The sequence below is a fragment of the Equus asinus genome, chromosome X, assembly GCF_041296235.1.
Source record: "Equus asinus isolate D_3611 breed Donkey chromosome X, EquAss-T2T_v2, whole genome shotgun sequence".
Lineage (NCBI taxonomy): Eukaryota > Metazoa > Chordata > Mammalia > Perissodactyla > Equidae > Equus > Equus asinus.
The window spans coordinates 79,296,906-79,312,600 of record NC_091820.1 but is presented as its reverse complement, the minus strand read 5'-3'; positions in this window follow the sequence as shown (position 1 = coordinate 79,312,600).

The following is a 15,695-nucleotide window of genomic DNA, read 5'->3' as shown; positions in this document are numbered from 1 at the left end:
GGGGTGCAGAGGCAGATGGGAAGGGACGTTAGATAGGGCCAGACTTCCACAGCAAATACAGGAGCATTGCCAGCAGATGTGAGCACAGCGATGCACTTCTGCAAAACAGAACCAATTACAAGTTGCAAAGAATAGAAAAACGGAAGCTAAACACAAACAGACAAAAAAAAAAAAAAAACACAGCTTGCCAGTACGAAGAAGAAGATCTCTATGAAGAACCCTAGCAAAACCGGTGAAAGCTATGTCAATCGAAAACTAACAGACGTTTGTGGAAAGAAATTCAAGACGACACAAGGAAAAAGAAGGATCTTCCGGGACCTAGGAATGGAAGAATTAACACACTTGAAACGTCCATAGCGGAGAAAGGAATCTCTGGATTCCATGCAATCCCAGTCAAAGTTGCAGCCATATTTGCCAGAGAGATAGAAGAGAGAATCCTAAAGTTTCTAGCCAGCAACAAGAGACCCTGCATAGGCCAAGGAATCCTCAGGAAAACGAACAAAGCAGGACGTATCACACTTTCTGATTTCAACATAGAGGACGAAGCGCTAGGTACCGAAACGGCACAGTCCGGGCCCAAAAACAGGCACACACACCCATGCAACAGAATCGAGAGCCCAGAGCCCAACTCAAACATACATGGACAGCCCATTTGCGACCTGGGAGCCAAGAGGAGACAGTGGACAAAGGAGAGTCTCTCCAATAAACGGTGCTGGGAAGCCTGCACAGCCACATGGAACACAACGAGAGTAGACCATGATGTTCCACCTGGCACACGCACCTCCTGGAATGGATTAAAGCCCTGAATGGCAGACTTAAAACCGTGAAACTTGTAGGAGAAGACCTAGGCAGAGTGCTCTTTGCCATCTGTCTGAGCCGCCTATTTGGAAGAAGTATGTCTGACTGGGCAAGGGCAGCAAAGGAGACAAGAAACAAACGGGACCACCTCAAATGCAGACGCTTCTGCCCAGTCAAGGAAACCATCGACTCAATGCAAAGACAGCACAACAACTGGGAGTGGATGTTTGCAAAGCACACATCGGACAAGGGGTGAAAAGCCCAAAGAAACAGTCAACTCACACGTCTCCACAAAAAAGAACAAGCCAATGAAAACCTGGGCCAAAGATGGACACAGAGATTTCTCCCAAGAAGATCTAAAGAGGGCCAACAGGTGCATGAAAACTTGTTCACCCTCATTAAGTCTGAGGCCAAGGCAAATCCAAACCGCAATGACATAGCAGCTCACTGTGGTCAGAATGGCTATAAGGAGGCAGACAGGAAACAACAAGTGTCAGAGAGGAGGTGGAGAGAAGGGACGCCTCCTGCACTGCTGCTGGCAGTGGAAACCGGTGCAGCCACTAGGCCAAGCGGTGTGGAACTGCCTCCGAAATTTAAGAATCCATGTCCCATATGATCCAGCTATTCCTCTGGGGCGTGTTTAGCCAAAGAACTCGGAAACACTACCGCCTAAAGACATGTGCACCACTCAGTTCACCACAGCCTTACTCCCGCTCTCCAAGACTTGGAAGCCACCCTGGTGCCCAGCAAGGGACGAATGGAGAAGGAACATGGGCTATAGCCACACAATGGCAGACCACTCAGCGGGAACAAAGGATGCAATCCAGCCATTTGTGAGCACCAGAACGGCTGGGAGGGATTTAGGGGAAGTGAAACAAGCCCCAGGGACAAAGTCAAATACCGTAGGATCTCACTTACAAGGAGAAGAAAAAACAAGCACTAACCAACAGGTGGCACTGGACATTTGATCGGGGGTGCGCAGAGGCAAAGTGGGGCGGTGGGGGAGGGTGAAAGAGATGATGAGGCACAAGTGTGTGGTGAGGGCCTGTGATTCGGCTTACGCTGGTGAAGAGGATGGAACCTACACGGAAGTCGAAATCGATGAGGATGTAAATCTGAAAGACATACGATGTTCTAATGCAGGGTTACGGCAATAAATTCACCTAAAAGCAAAAATCCAAAAAGGGGTTCAGAATGACGGCATACAGCTTTGGGGGCTGAAAGAGATTAGAGAAGGTGAACTTCCAAGGAGGGAAAATCACCTCAAAAGGCTTACTGATGCTACAGAAAGGTAGACCATTCCAAATACATGAAGAGGAATACTACCAAGAGAACCTGATCCGTGCTAAGCCCAGGACCCAACGGTGAAGTCATAATGTTACCGTCCATGATGTTACTACTAATCAGCTTCACGAATAATCCAAAGAGGCCCAACCTTCCCAAGTTCAGGGAACAGGTTGGTCCAAAAGTACAAGTCAGGGCCGGCCCTGTGGTGGAGCGGGCAAGTGCCCACGTTCCGCTTGGGTGGCCCGGGCCTCACTCTTTCACAGCACGGGTGCAGATCACATTAGCACTGTTAGGGAATAGAGATTTCATGGTACAGTGCGGACAGAGGTCATAAAGAAGTAGCAATTGTGAGGGTCCGTTCTCAATACGCAGCAGAAAAAGAACCGTAGGAATATTCCAATCTAGGAAGGCATCTGGTACACTTCCCCAAAGGAAGAAGGAAGGAAAACATGGGACCTGCCAAGGTGGAATTGGCAGAGTGCTAGGCGATGACACGATCATTGCGCATCAGAGGATTGCCTGGGCAACTTCAACTTGGGAGGGAGTCCAGGACTTTCTCTGGGGAAGGTCCACCCACTTGGCCCTCTTCCCAAGGCGTAAGAGATAATAGCCGGGGTAATCTTACAGGAAAGAAACCAGTGTCTAGAGAGAATGGAGCTGGCCTTTCCAAATTCGAGGAGAAAGATAGAAACCGACAAGAAATCCAGAAAAAGGAAAACTATCCTACCTGGAAAGGGGGAGGAGTCAGACTGGTCTGAGATGGCTCTGAAACTCTGTGTGCTTGGAGGTTGTCAGGACAACTTAGCCTTCTGAGCTTCTTTATGACATCACGGTGAACATGTCCCCCAAGATGGCCGCATGGTTACAGTCTGAGGATTGGCCTAGGCTGGGCTATTAAAGGGAGACATACCGAGAAACAGCTTTGACAAACAGAAAGCGGGCACAGAAACTGGAAGAGATCAAACGGACTCTGATGCCAGGGATAAGAAAGGAATCCTTGGCAAGAAGCGAGAATCGAGGGACAAGCACTGAGAGGAGAACATTGTCATCTATTCAAGTCTATGGGGAGGCCATGCTGATTCAAGCTTGAAACTTGATTGGAAACACGAGGCCGCACTTGGGCCTTATCAGACCTACAGTGTCCTTCTGCCTTAAGCATAATCCAAAGTCAAGAAGGATCTCTTGAGGACATTGAAGAGAAGAGTCGATGCCTCCTTTCCTAGGCCCCTAGCATTCTTGGAAGATCAGTCTCACTTTCCATAGCTCTGGCGTCATGAGGGTCCACTCCCTACATGCTAATGCGTTCCAAGAGATCTTTGGAAGCCTCGAAGGAATGGAGCCCTGTCATGCTTGGGGTAGGTCTCTTTGTTGGGAAGGGCTCTACAAGTGTGCTGAAAATCACCCTTTTCCAGAGGGCTTGGTTCCTTTGTGAAGGCTGCCCTCCCAGGCTAGAGTGCTCACTTTGGCTCCAATGAAATTCTCTCCCCCGACCTCTTGCCGTAGAAGGATTATTGATTATGTGCTTTGACGCCATATGGAAGGAAGCTGGCTGAAAATTAGAACATTACAATTCTGTTTCCAGAAAAATAAACATGCCAGGGCTGAGGATGTAGGTCAAACAAATGGCACAGCCTATAGAAATAAAGTAAGCCGTATCTAGATGCAATCTAGGGCAACGCTCAAGTGTCAGGGGTCAAGTTCGAAACTTCCCAAATCCACAAAAGAGAAAGAAAAATATCTTTCCTGGAGAGAGGAATTCATCAGATTTGTCTAATTTGTCTCGGAAAAACATTATGTCCATGAAGGGGGTTGCCAGGACCACGTCGAATTTGGAGTTTCTGATCTCAGGATGTCAAACCAACCCAGATGACCACGGGTTCTCAGTGCTTCCTTTGACCTAGGCTAGGATAGCAAAGAGTCCTACAAGTGACCGGTGCAAATTCAAAGACAGCAACCAAGAGTCACGAAAGCACTCACACCTCGGCCTAGAGAACATACGGTGATTCAAGAAATACAAAATTAATCACTTGGACTGAAGGAGAACGGACTGGTAAGCATATCTAAGTGAGATAGCTGAGAAAGACCATGACGAGCATACTGTGGAAAAGAAACAAAGGTCCCAGAAAATGCAAGGCGAACAGATATCACACCTGAATAATCCACAATGAAAGATGTCAGTCTTTAGACAGGCTCTGCTGGAACGTTTGAAAGTCAGAGAAATTCCCAAGCCAAAAAACGGCAGCGAAGGACAAACCTGGGCTCACTGGGAAGGGTGAGTTATGAGACTGCTCCAAGCGGGCTCTGAAGCCCTGTGTCCATGAAGCTTGCCGGGACAGCAGACACACAATTATGACCAATCCTCTGACGTCACAGTGGCCCCGACAAACAACCTGGCCTCATCTAACAGTGCCAGAGTTGGGCTCAAGCAGCATATTCAAGCCCCATTGCACTCAACTGCAGGTTCCCAATGGAACATGAAAGGGGCCGGCCGGTGGTGGAGCGGTGAGGTCCGCACCTTCTGGGTCGGTGGCCCGGGGTGGCCCGGCTGGAATCCTGGGGGTGAGCCTCCTCACCACTGCTTCAGTCATTCTGGGGCAGGCGTCCGAGGGGGTGCAGAGGCAGATGGGAAGGGACGTTAGATAGGGCCAGACTTCCACAGCAAATACAGGAGCATTGCCAGCAGATGTGAGCACAGCGATGCACTTCTGCAAAACAGAACCAATTACAAGTTGCAAAGAATAGAAAAACGGAAGCTAAACACAAACAGACAAAAAAAAAAAAAAAACACAGCTTGCCAGTACGAAGAAGAAGATCTCTATGAAGAACCTTAGCAAAACCGGTGAAAGCTATGTCAATCGAAAACTAACAGACGTTTGTGGAAAGAAATTCAAGACGACACAAGGAAAAAGAAGGATATTCCGGGACCTAGGAATGGAAGAATTAACACACTTGAAACGTCCATAGCGGAGAAAGGAATCTCTGGATTCCATGCAATCCCAGTCAAAGTTGCAGCCATATTTGCCAGAGAGATAGAAGAGAGAATCCTAAAGTTTCTAGCCAGCAACAAGAGACCCTGCATAGGCCAAGGAATCCTCAGGAAAACGAACAAAGCAGGACGTATCACACTTTCTGATTTCAACATAGAGGACGAAGCGCTAGGTACCGAAACGGCACAGTCCGGGCCCAAAAACAGGCACACACACCCATGCAACAGAATCGAGAGCCCAGAGCCCAACTCAAACATACATGGACAGCCCATTTGCGACCAGGGAGCCAAGAGGAGACAGTGGACAAAGGAGAATCTCTCCAATAAACGGTGCTGGGAAGGCTGCACAGCCACATGGAACACAACGAGAGTAGACCATGATGTTCCACCTGGCACACGCACCTCCTGGAATGGATTAAAGTCCTGAATGGCAGACTTGAAACCGTGAAACTTGTAGGAGAAGACCTAGGCAGAGTGCTCTTTGCCATCTGTCTGAGCCACCTATTTGGAAGAAGTATGTCTGACTGGGCAAGGGCAGCAAAGGAGACAAGAAACAAACGGGACCACCTCAAATGCAGACGCTTCTGCCCAGTCAAGGAAACCATCGACTCAATGCAAAGACAGCACAACAACTGGGAGTGGATGTTTGCAAAGCACACATCGGACAAGGGGTGAAAAGCCCAAAGAAACAGTCAACTCACACGTCTCCACAAGAAAAAGAACAAGCCAATGAAAACCTGGGCCAAAGATGGACACAGAGATTTCTCCCAAGAAGATCTAAAGAGGGCCAACAGGTGCATGAAAACTTGTTCACCCTCATTAAGTCTGAGGCCAAGGCAAATCCAAACCGCAAGGACATAGCAGCTCACTGTGGTCAGAATGGCTATAAGGAGGCAGACAGGAAACAACAAGTGTCAGAGAGGAGGTGGAGAGAAGGGACGCCTCCTGCACTGCTGCTGGCAGTGGAAACCGGTGCAGCCACTAGGCCAAGCGGTGTGGAACTGCCTCCGAAATTTAAGAATCCATGTCCCATATGATCCAGCTATTCCTCTGGGGCGTGTTTAGCCAAAGAACTCGGAAACACTACCGCCTAAAGACATGTGCACCACTCAGTTCACCACAGCCTTACTCCCGCTCTCCAAGACTTGGAAGCCACCCTGGTGCCCAGCAAGGGACGAATGGAGAAGGAACATGGGCTATAGCCACACAATGGCAGACCACTCAGCGGGAACAAAGGATGCAATCCAGCCATTTGTGAGCACCAGAACGGCTGGGAGGGATTTAGGGGAAGTGAAACAAGCCCCAGGGACAAAGTCAAATACCATAGGATCTCACTTACATGGAGAAGAAAAAACAAGCACTAACCAACAGGCAGCACTGTACATTTGATCGGGGGTGCCCAGAGGCAAAGCGGGGCAGTGGGGGAGGGTGAAAGAGATGATGAGGCACAAGTGTGTGGTGAGGGCCTGTGATTCGGCTTACGCTGGTGAAGAGGATGGAACCTACACGGAATTCTAAATCGATGAAGATGTAAATCTGAAAGACATAGGATGTTCTAATGCAGGGATACAGCAATAAATTCACCTAAAAGCAAAAATCCAAAAACGGGTTCAGAATGACGGCATACAGCTTTGGGGGCTGAAAGAGATTAGAGAAGGTGAACTTCCAAGGAGGGAAAATCACCTCAAAAGGCTTACTGATGCTACAGAAAGGCAGACCATTCCAAATACATGAAGAGGAATACTACCAAGAGAACCTGATCCGTGCTAAGCCCAGGACCCAACGGTGAAGTCATAATGTTACCGTCCATGATGTTACTACTAATCAGCTTCACGAATAATCAAAACAGGCCCAACCTTCCCAAGTTCAGGGAACAGGTTGGTCCAAAAGTACAACTCAGGGCCGGCCCTGTGGTGGAGCGGGCAAGTGCCAACGTTCCGCTTGGGTGGCCCGGGCCTCACTCTTTCACAGCACGGGTGCAGATCACATTAGCACTGTTAGGGAATAGAGATTTCATGGTACTGTGCGGACAGAGGTCATAAAGAAGTAGCAATTGTGAGGGTCCATTATCAATACGCAGCAGAAAAAGAACCGTAGGAATATTCCAATCTAGGAAGGCATCTGGTACACTTCCCCAAAGGAAGAAGGAAGGAAAACATGGGACCTGCCAAGGTGGAATTGGCAGAGTGCTAGGCGATGACACGATCATTGCGCATCAGAGGATTGCCTGGGCAACTTCAACTTGGGAGGGAGTCCAGGACTTTCTCTGGGGAAGGTCCACCCACTTGGCCCTCTTCCCAAGGCGTAAGAGATAATAGCCGGGGTAATCTTACAGGAAAGAAACCAGTGTCTAGAGAGAATGGAGCAGGCCTTTCCAAATTCGAGGAGAAAGATAGAAACCGACAAGAAATCCAGAAAAAGGAAAACTATCCTACCTGGAAAGGGGGAGGAGTCAGACTGGTCTGAGATGGCTCTGAAACTCTGTGTGCTTGGAGGTTGTCAGGACAACTTAGCCTTCTGAGCTTCTTTATGACATCACGGTGAACATGTCCCCCAAGATGGCCGCATGGTTACAGTCTGAGGATTGGCCTAGGCTGGGCTATTAAAGGGAGACATACCGAGAAACAGCTTTGACAAACAGAAAGCTGGCACAGAAACTGGAAGAGATCAAACGGACTCTGATGCCAGGGATAAGAAAGGAATCCTTGGCAAGAAGCGAGAATCGAGGGACAAGCACTGAGAGGAGAACATTGTCATCTATTCAAGTCTATGGGGAGGCCATGCTGATTCAAGCTTGAAACTTGATTGGAAACACGAGGCCGCACTTGGGCCTTATCAGACCTACAGTGTCCTTCTGCCTTAAGCATAATCCAAAGTCAAGAAGGATCTCTTGAGGACATTGAAGAGAAGAGTCGATGCCTCCTTTCCTAGGCCCCTAGCATTCTTGGAAGATCAGTCTCACTTTCCATAGCTCTGGTGTCACGGGGGCCCACTGGCCACATGCTAATGCGTCCCAAGAGATGTCTTGGAAGCCTCGAAGGAATGGAGCCCTGTCATGCTTGGGGTAGGTCTCTTTGTTGGGAAGGGCTCTACAAGTGTGCTGAAAATCACCCTTTTCCAGAGGGCTTGGTTCCTTTGTGAAGGCTGCCCTCCAAGGCTAGAGTGCTCACTTTGGCTCCAATGAAATTCTCTCCCCCGATCTCTTGCCGTAGAAGGATTATTGATTATGTGCTTTGACGCCATATGGAAAGAAGCTGGCTGAAAATTAGAACATTACAATTCTGTTTCCAGAAAAATAAACATGCCAGGGCTGAGGATGTAGGTCAAACAAATGGCACAGCCTATAGAAATAAAGTAAGCCGTATCTAGATGCAATCTAGGGCAACGCTCAAGTGTCAGGGGTCAAGTTCGAAACTTCCCAAATCCACAAAAGAGAAAGAAAAATATCTTTCCTGGAGAGAGGAATTCATCAGATTTGTCTAATTTGTCTCGGAAAAACATTATGTCCATGAAGGGGGTTGCCAGGACCACGTCGAATTTGGAGTTTCTGATCTCAGGATGTCAAACCAACCCAGATGACCACGGGTTCTCAGTGCTTCCTTTGACCTAGGCTAGGATAGCAAAGAGTCCTACAAGTGACCGGTGCAAATTCAAAGACAGCAACCAAGAGTCACGAAAGCACTCACACCTCGGCCTAGAGAACATACGGTGATTCAAGAAATACAAAATTAATCACTTGGACTGAAGGAGAACGGACTGGTAAGCATATCTAAGTGAGATAGCTGAGAAAGACCATGACGAGCATACTGTGGAAAAGAAACAAAGGTCCCAGAAAATGCAAGGCGAACAGATATCACACCTGAATAATCCACAATGAAAGATGTCAGTCTTTAGACAGGCTCTGCTGGAACGTTTGAAAGTCAGAGAAATTCACAAGCCAAAAAACGGCAGCAAAGGACAAACCTGGGCTCACTGGGAAGGGTGAGTTATGAGACTGCTCCAAGCGGGCTCTGAAGCCCTGTGTCCATGAAGCTTGCCGGGACAGCAGACACACAATTATGACCAATCCTCTGACATCACAGTGGCCCCGACAAACAACCTGGCCTCATCTAACAGTGCCAGAGTTGGGCTCAAGCAGCATATTCAAGCCCCATTGCACTCAACTGCAGGTTCCCAATGGAACATGAAAGGGGCCGGCCGGTGGTGGAGCGGTGAGGTCCGCACCTTCTGGGTCGGTGGCCCGGGGTGGCCCGGCTGGAATCCTGGGGGTGAGCCTCCTCACCACTGCTTCAGTCATTCTGGGGCAGGCGTCCGAGGGGGTGCAGAGGCAGATGGGAAGGGACGTTAGATAGGGCCAGACTTCCACAGCAAATACAGGAGCATTGCCAGCAGATGTGAGCACAGCGATGCACTTCTGCAAAACAGAACCAATTACAAGTTGCAAAGAATAGAAAAACGGAAGCTAAACACAAACAGACAAAAAAAAAAAAAAACACAGCTTGCCAGTACGAAGAAGAAGATCTCTATGAAGAACCCTAGCAAAACCGGTGAAAGCTATGTCAATCGAAAACTAACAGACGTTTGTGGAAAGAAATTCAAGACGACACAAGGATAAAGAAGGATCTTCCGGGACCTAGGAATGGAAGAATTAACACACTTGAAACGTCCATAGCGGAGAAAGGAATCTCTGGATTCCATGCAATCCCAGTCAAAGTTGCAGCCATATTTGCCAGAGAGATAGAAGAGAGAATCCTAAAGTTTCTAGCCAGCAACAAGAGACCCTGCATAGGCCAAGGAAACCTCAGGAAAACGAACAAAGCAGGACGTATCACACTTTCTGATTTCAACATAGAGGACGAAGCGCTAGGTACCGAAACGGCACAGTCCGGGCCCAAAAACAGGCACACACACCCATGCAACAGAATCGAGAGCCCAGAGCCCAACTCAAACATACATGGACAGCCCATTTGCGACCAGGGAGCCAAGAGGAGCCAGTGGACAAAGGAGAGTCTCTCCAATAAACGGTGCTGGGAAGCCTGCACAGCCACATGGAACACAACGAGAGTAGACCATGATGTTCCACCTGGCGCACGCACCTCCTGGAATGGATTAAAGCCCTGAATGGCAGACTTGAAACCGTGAAACTTGTAGGAGAAGACCTAGGCAGAGTGCTCTTTGCCATCTGTCTGAGCCGCCTATTTGGAAGAAGTATGTCTGACTGGGCAAGGGCAGCAAAGGAGACAAGAAACAAACGGGACCACCTCAAATGCAGACGCTTCTGCCCAGTCAAGGAAACCATCGACTCAATGCAAAGACAGCACAACAACTGGGAGTGGATGTTTGCAAAGCACACATCGGACAAGGGGTGAAAAGCCCAAAGAAACAGTCAACTCACACGTCTCCACAAAAAAGAACAAGCCAATGAAAACCTGGGCCAAAGATGGACACAGAGATTTCTCCCAAGAAGATCTAAAGAGGGCCAACAGGTGCATGAAAACTTGTTCACCCTCATTAAGTCTGAGGCCAAGGCAAATCCAAACCGCAATGACATAGCAGCTCACTGTGGTCAGAATGGCTATAAGGAGGCAGACAGGAAACAACAAGTGTCAGAGAGGAGGTGGAGAGAAGGGACGCCTCCTGCACTGCTGCTGGCAGTGGAAACCAGTGCAGCCACTAGGCCAAGCGGTGTGGAACTGCCTCCGAAATTTAAGAATCCATGTCCCATATGATCCAGCTATTCCTCTGGGGCGTGTTTAGCCAAAGAACTCGGAAACACTACCGCCTAAAGACATGTGCACCACTCAGTTCACCACAGCCTTACTCCCGCTCTCCAAGACTTGGAAGCCACCCTGGTGCCCAGCAAGGGACGAATGGAGAAGGAACATGGGCTATAGCCACACAATGGCAGACCACTCAGCGGGAACAAAGGATGCAATCCAGCCATTTGTGAGCACCAGAACGGCTGGGAGGGATTTAGGGGAAGTGAAACAAGCCCCAGGGACAAAGTCAAATACCGTAGGATCTCACTTACAAGGAGAAGAAAAAACAAGCACTAACCAACAGGTGGCACTGGACATTTGATCGGGGGTGCGCAGAGGCAAAGCGGGGCGGTGGGGGAGGGTGAAAGAGATGATGAGGCACAAGTGTGTGGTGAGGGCCTGTGATTCGGCTTACGCTGGTGAAGAGGATGGAACCTACACGGAAGTCGAAATCGATGAGGATGTAAATCTGAAAGACATACGATGTTCTAATGCAGGGTTACGGCAATAAATTCACCTAAAAGCAAAAATCCAAAAAGGGTTTCAGAATGATGGCATACAGCTTTGGGTGCTGAAAGAGATTAGAGAAGGTGAACTTCCAAGGAGGGAAAATCACCTCAAAAGGCTTACTGATGCTACAGAAAGGTAGACCATTCCAAATACATGAAGAGGAATACTACCAAGAGAACCTGATCCGTGCTAAGCCCAGGACCCAACGGTGAAGTCATAATGTTACCGTCCATGATGTTACTACTAATCAGCTTCACGAATAATCCAAACAGGCCCAACCTTCCCAAGTTCAGGGAACAGGTTGGTCCAAAAGTACAAGTCAGGGCCGGCCCTGTGGTGGAGCGGGCAAGTGCCCACATTCCGCTTGTGTGACCCGGGCCTCACTCTTTCACAGCACGGGTGCAGATCACATTAGCACTGTTAGGGAATAGAGATTTCATGGTACGGTGCGGACAGAGGCCATAAAGAAGTAGCAATTGTGAGGGTCCGTTCTCAATACGCACCAGAAAAAGAACCGTGAGAATATTCCAATCTGTGAAGGCATCTGGTACACTTCCCCAAAGGAAGAAGGAAGGAAAACATGGGACCTGCCAAGGTGGAATTGGCAGAGTGCTAGGAGATGACACGATCATTGTGCATCAGAGGATTGCCCGGGCAACTTCAACTTGGGAGGGAGTCCAGGACTTTCTCTGGGGAAGGTCCACCCACTTGGCCCTCTTCCCAAGGCGTAAGAGATAATAGCCGGGGTAATCTTACAGGAAAGAAACCAGTGTCTAGAGAGAATGGAGCAGGACTTTCCAAATTCGAGGACAAACATAGAAACCGACAAGTAGTCCAGAAAAAGGAAAACTATCCTACCTGGAAAGGGGGAGGAGTCAGACTGGTCTGAGATGGCTCTGAAACTCTGTGTGCTTGGAGGTTGTCAGGACAACTTAGCCTTCTGAGCTTCTTTATGACATCACGGTGAACATGTCCCCCAAGATGGCCGCATGGTTACAGTCTGAGGATTGGCCTAGGCTGGGCTATTAAAGGGAGACATACCCAGAAACAGCTTTGACAAACAGAAAGCGGGCACAGAAACTTTAAGAGATCAAACGGACTCTGATTCCAGGGATAAGAAAGGAATCCTTGGCAAGAAGCGAGAATCGAGGGACAAGCACTGAGAGGAGAACATTGTCATCTATTCAAGTCTATGGGGAGGCCATGCTGATTCAAGCTTGAAACTTGATTGGAAATACGAGGCCGCACTTGGGCCTTATCAGACCTACAGTGTCCTTCTGCCTTAAGCATAATCCAAAGTCAAGAAGGATCTCTTGAGGACATTGAAGAGAAGAGTCGATGCCTCCTTTCCTAGGCCCCTAGCATTCTTGGAAGATCAGTCTCACTTTCCATAGCTCTGGTGTCACGGGTCCCACTGGCCACATGCTAATGCGTCCCAAGAGATGTCTTGGAAGCCTCGAAGGAATGGAGCCCTGTCATGCTTGGGGTAGGTCTCTTTGTTGGGAAGGGCTCTACAAGTGTGCTGAAAATCACCCTTTTCCAGAGGGCTTGGTTCCTTTGTGAAGGCTGCCCTCCCAGGCTAGAGTGCTCACTTTGGCTCCAATGAAATTCTCTCCCCCGATCTCTTGCCGTAGAAGGATTATTGATTATGTGCTTTGAAGCCATATGGAAAGAAGCTGGCTGAAAATTAGAACATTACAATTCTGTTTCCAGAAAAATAAACATGCCAGGGCTGAGGATGTAGGTCAAACAAATGGCACAGCCTATAGAAATAAAGTAAGCCGTATCTAGATGCAATCTAGGGCAACGCTCAAGTGTCAGGGGTCAAGTTCGAAACTTCCCAAATCCACAAAAGAGAAAGAAAAATATCTTTCCTGGAGAGAGGAATTCATCAGATTTGTCTAATTTGTCTCGGAAAAACATTATGTCCATGAAGGGGGTTGACAGGACCACGTCGAATTTGGAGTTTCTGATCTCAGGATGTCAAACCAACCCAGATGACCACGGGTTCTCAGTGCTTCCTTTGACCTAGGCTAGGATAGCAAAGAGTCCTACAAGTGACCGGTGCAAATTCAAAGACAGCAACCAAGAGTCACGAAAGCACTCACACCTCGGCCTAGAGAACATACGGTGATTCAAGAAATACAAAATTAATCACTTGGACTGAAGGAGAACGGACTGGTAAGCATATCTAAGTGAGATAGCTGAGAAAGACCATGACGAGCATACTGTGGAAAAGAAACAAAGGTCCCAGAAAATGCAAGGCGAACAGATATCACACCTGAATAATCCACAATGAAAGATGTCAGTCTTTAGACAGGCTCTGCTGGAACGTTTGAAAGTCAGAGAAATTCACAAGCCAAAAAACGGCAGCAAAGGACAAACCTGGGCTCACTGGGAAGGGTGAGTTATGAGACTGCTCCAAGCGGGCTCTGAAGCCCTGTGTCCATGAAGCTTGCCGGGACAGCAGACACACAATTATGACCAATCCTCTGACGTCACAGTGGCCCCGACAAACAACCTGGCCTCATCTAACAGTGCCAGAGTTGGGCTCAAGCAGCATATTCAAGCCCCATTGCACTCAACTGCAGGTTCCCAATGGAACATGAAAGGGGCCGGCCGGTGGTGGAGCGGTGAGGTCCGCACCTTCTGGGTCGGTGGCCCGGGGTGGCCCAGCTGGAATCCTGGGGGTGAGCCTCCTCACCACTGCTTCAGTCATTCTGGGGCAGGCGTCCGAGGGGGTGCAGAGGCAGATGGGAAGGGACGTTAGATAGGGCCAGACTTCCACAGCAAATACAGGAGCATTGCCAGCAGATGTGAGCACAGCGATGCACTTCTGCAAAACAGAACCAATTACAAGTTGCAAAGAATAGAAAAACGGAAGCTAAACACAAACAGACAAAAAAAAAAAAAAACACAGCTTGCCAGTACGAAGAAGAAGATCTCTATGAAGAACCCTAGCAAAACCGGTGAAAGCTATGTCAATCGAAAACTAACAGACGTTTGTGGAAAGAAATTCAAGACGACACAAGGAAAAAGAAGGATCTTCCGGGACCTAGGAATGGAAGAATTAACACACTTGAAACGTCCATAGCGGAGAAAGGAATCTCTGGATTCCATGCAATCCCAGTCAAAGTTGCAGCCATATTTGCCAGAGAGATAGAAGAGAGAATCCTAAAGTTTCTAGCCAGCAACAAGAGACCCTGCATAGGCCAAGGAAACCTCAGGAAAACGAACAAAGCAGGACGTATCACACTTCTGATTTCAACATAGAGGACGAAGCGCTAGATACCGAAACGGCACAGTCCGGGCCCAAAAACAGGCACACACACCCATGCAACAGAATCGAGAGCCCAGAGCCCAACTCAAACATACATGGACAGCCCATTTGCGACCAGGGAGCCAAGAGGAGCCAGTGGACAAAGGAGAGTCTCTCCAATAAACGGTGCTGGGAAGCCTGCACAGCCACATGGAACACAACGAGAGTAGACCATGATGTTCCACCTGGCACACGCACCTCCTGGAATGGATTAAAGCCCTGAATGGCAGACTTGAAACCGTGAAACTTGTAGGAGAAGACCTAGGCAGAGTGCTCTTTGCCATCTGTCTGAGCCGCCTATTTGGAAGAAGTATGTCTGACTGGGCAAGGGCAGCAAAGGAGACAAGAAACAAACGGGACCACCTCAAATGCAGACGCTTCTGCCCAGTCAAGGAAACCATCGACTCAATGCAAAGACAGCACAACAACTGGGAGTGGATGTTTGCAAAGCACACATCGGACAAGGGGTGAAAAGCCCAAAGAAACAGTCAACTCACACGTCTCCACAAGAAAAAGAACAAGCCAATGAAAACATGGGCCAAAGATGGACACAGAGATTTCTCCCAAGAAGATCTAAAGAGGGCCAACAGGTGCATGAAAACTTGCTCACCCTCATTAAGTCTGAGGCCAAGGCAAATCCAAACCGCAATGACATAGCAGCTCACTGTGGTCAGAATGGCTATAAGGAGGCAGACAGGAAACAACAAGTGTCAGAGAGGAGGTGGAGAGAAGGGACGCCTCCTGCACTGCTGCTGGCAGTGGAAACCAGTGCAGCCACTAGGCCAAGCGGTGTGGAACTGCCTCCGAAATTTAAGAATCCATGTCCCATATGATCCAGCTATTCCTCTGGGGCGTGTTTAGCCAAAGAACTCGGAAACACTACCGCCTAAAGACATGTGCACCACTCAGTTCACCACAGCCTTACTCCCGCTCTCCAAGACTTGGAAGCCACCCTGGTGCCCAGCAAGGGACGAATGGAGAAGGAACATGGGCTATAGCCACACAATGGCAGACCACTCAGCGGGAACAAAGGATG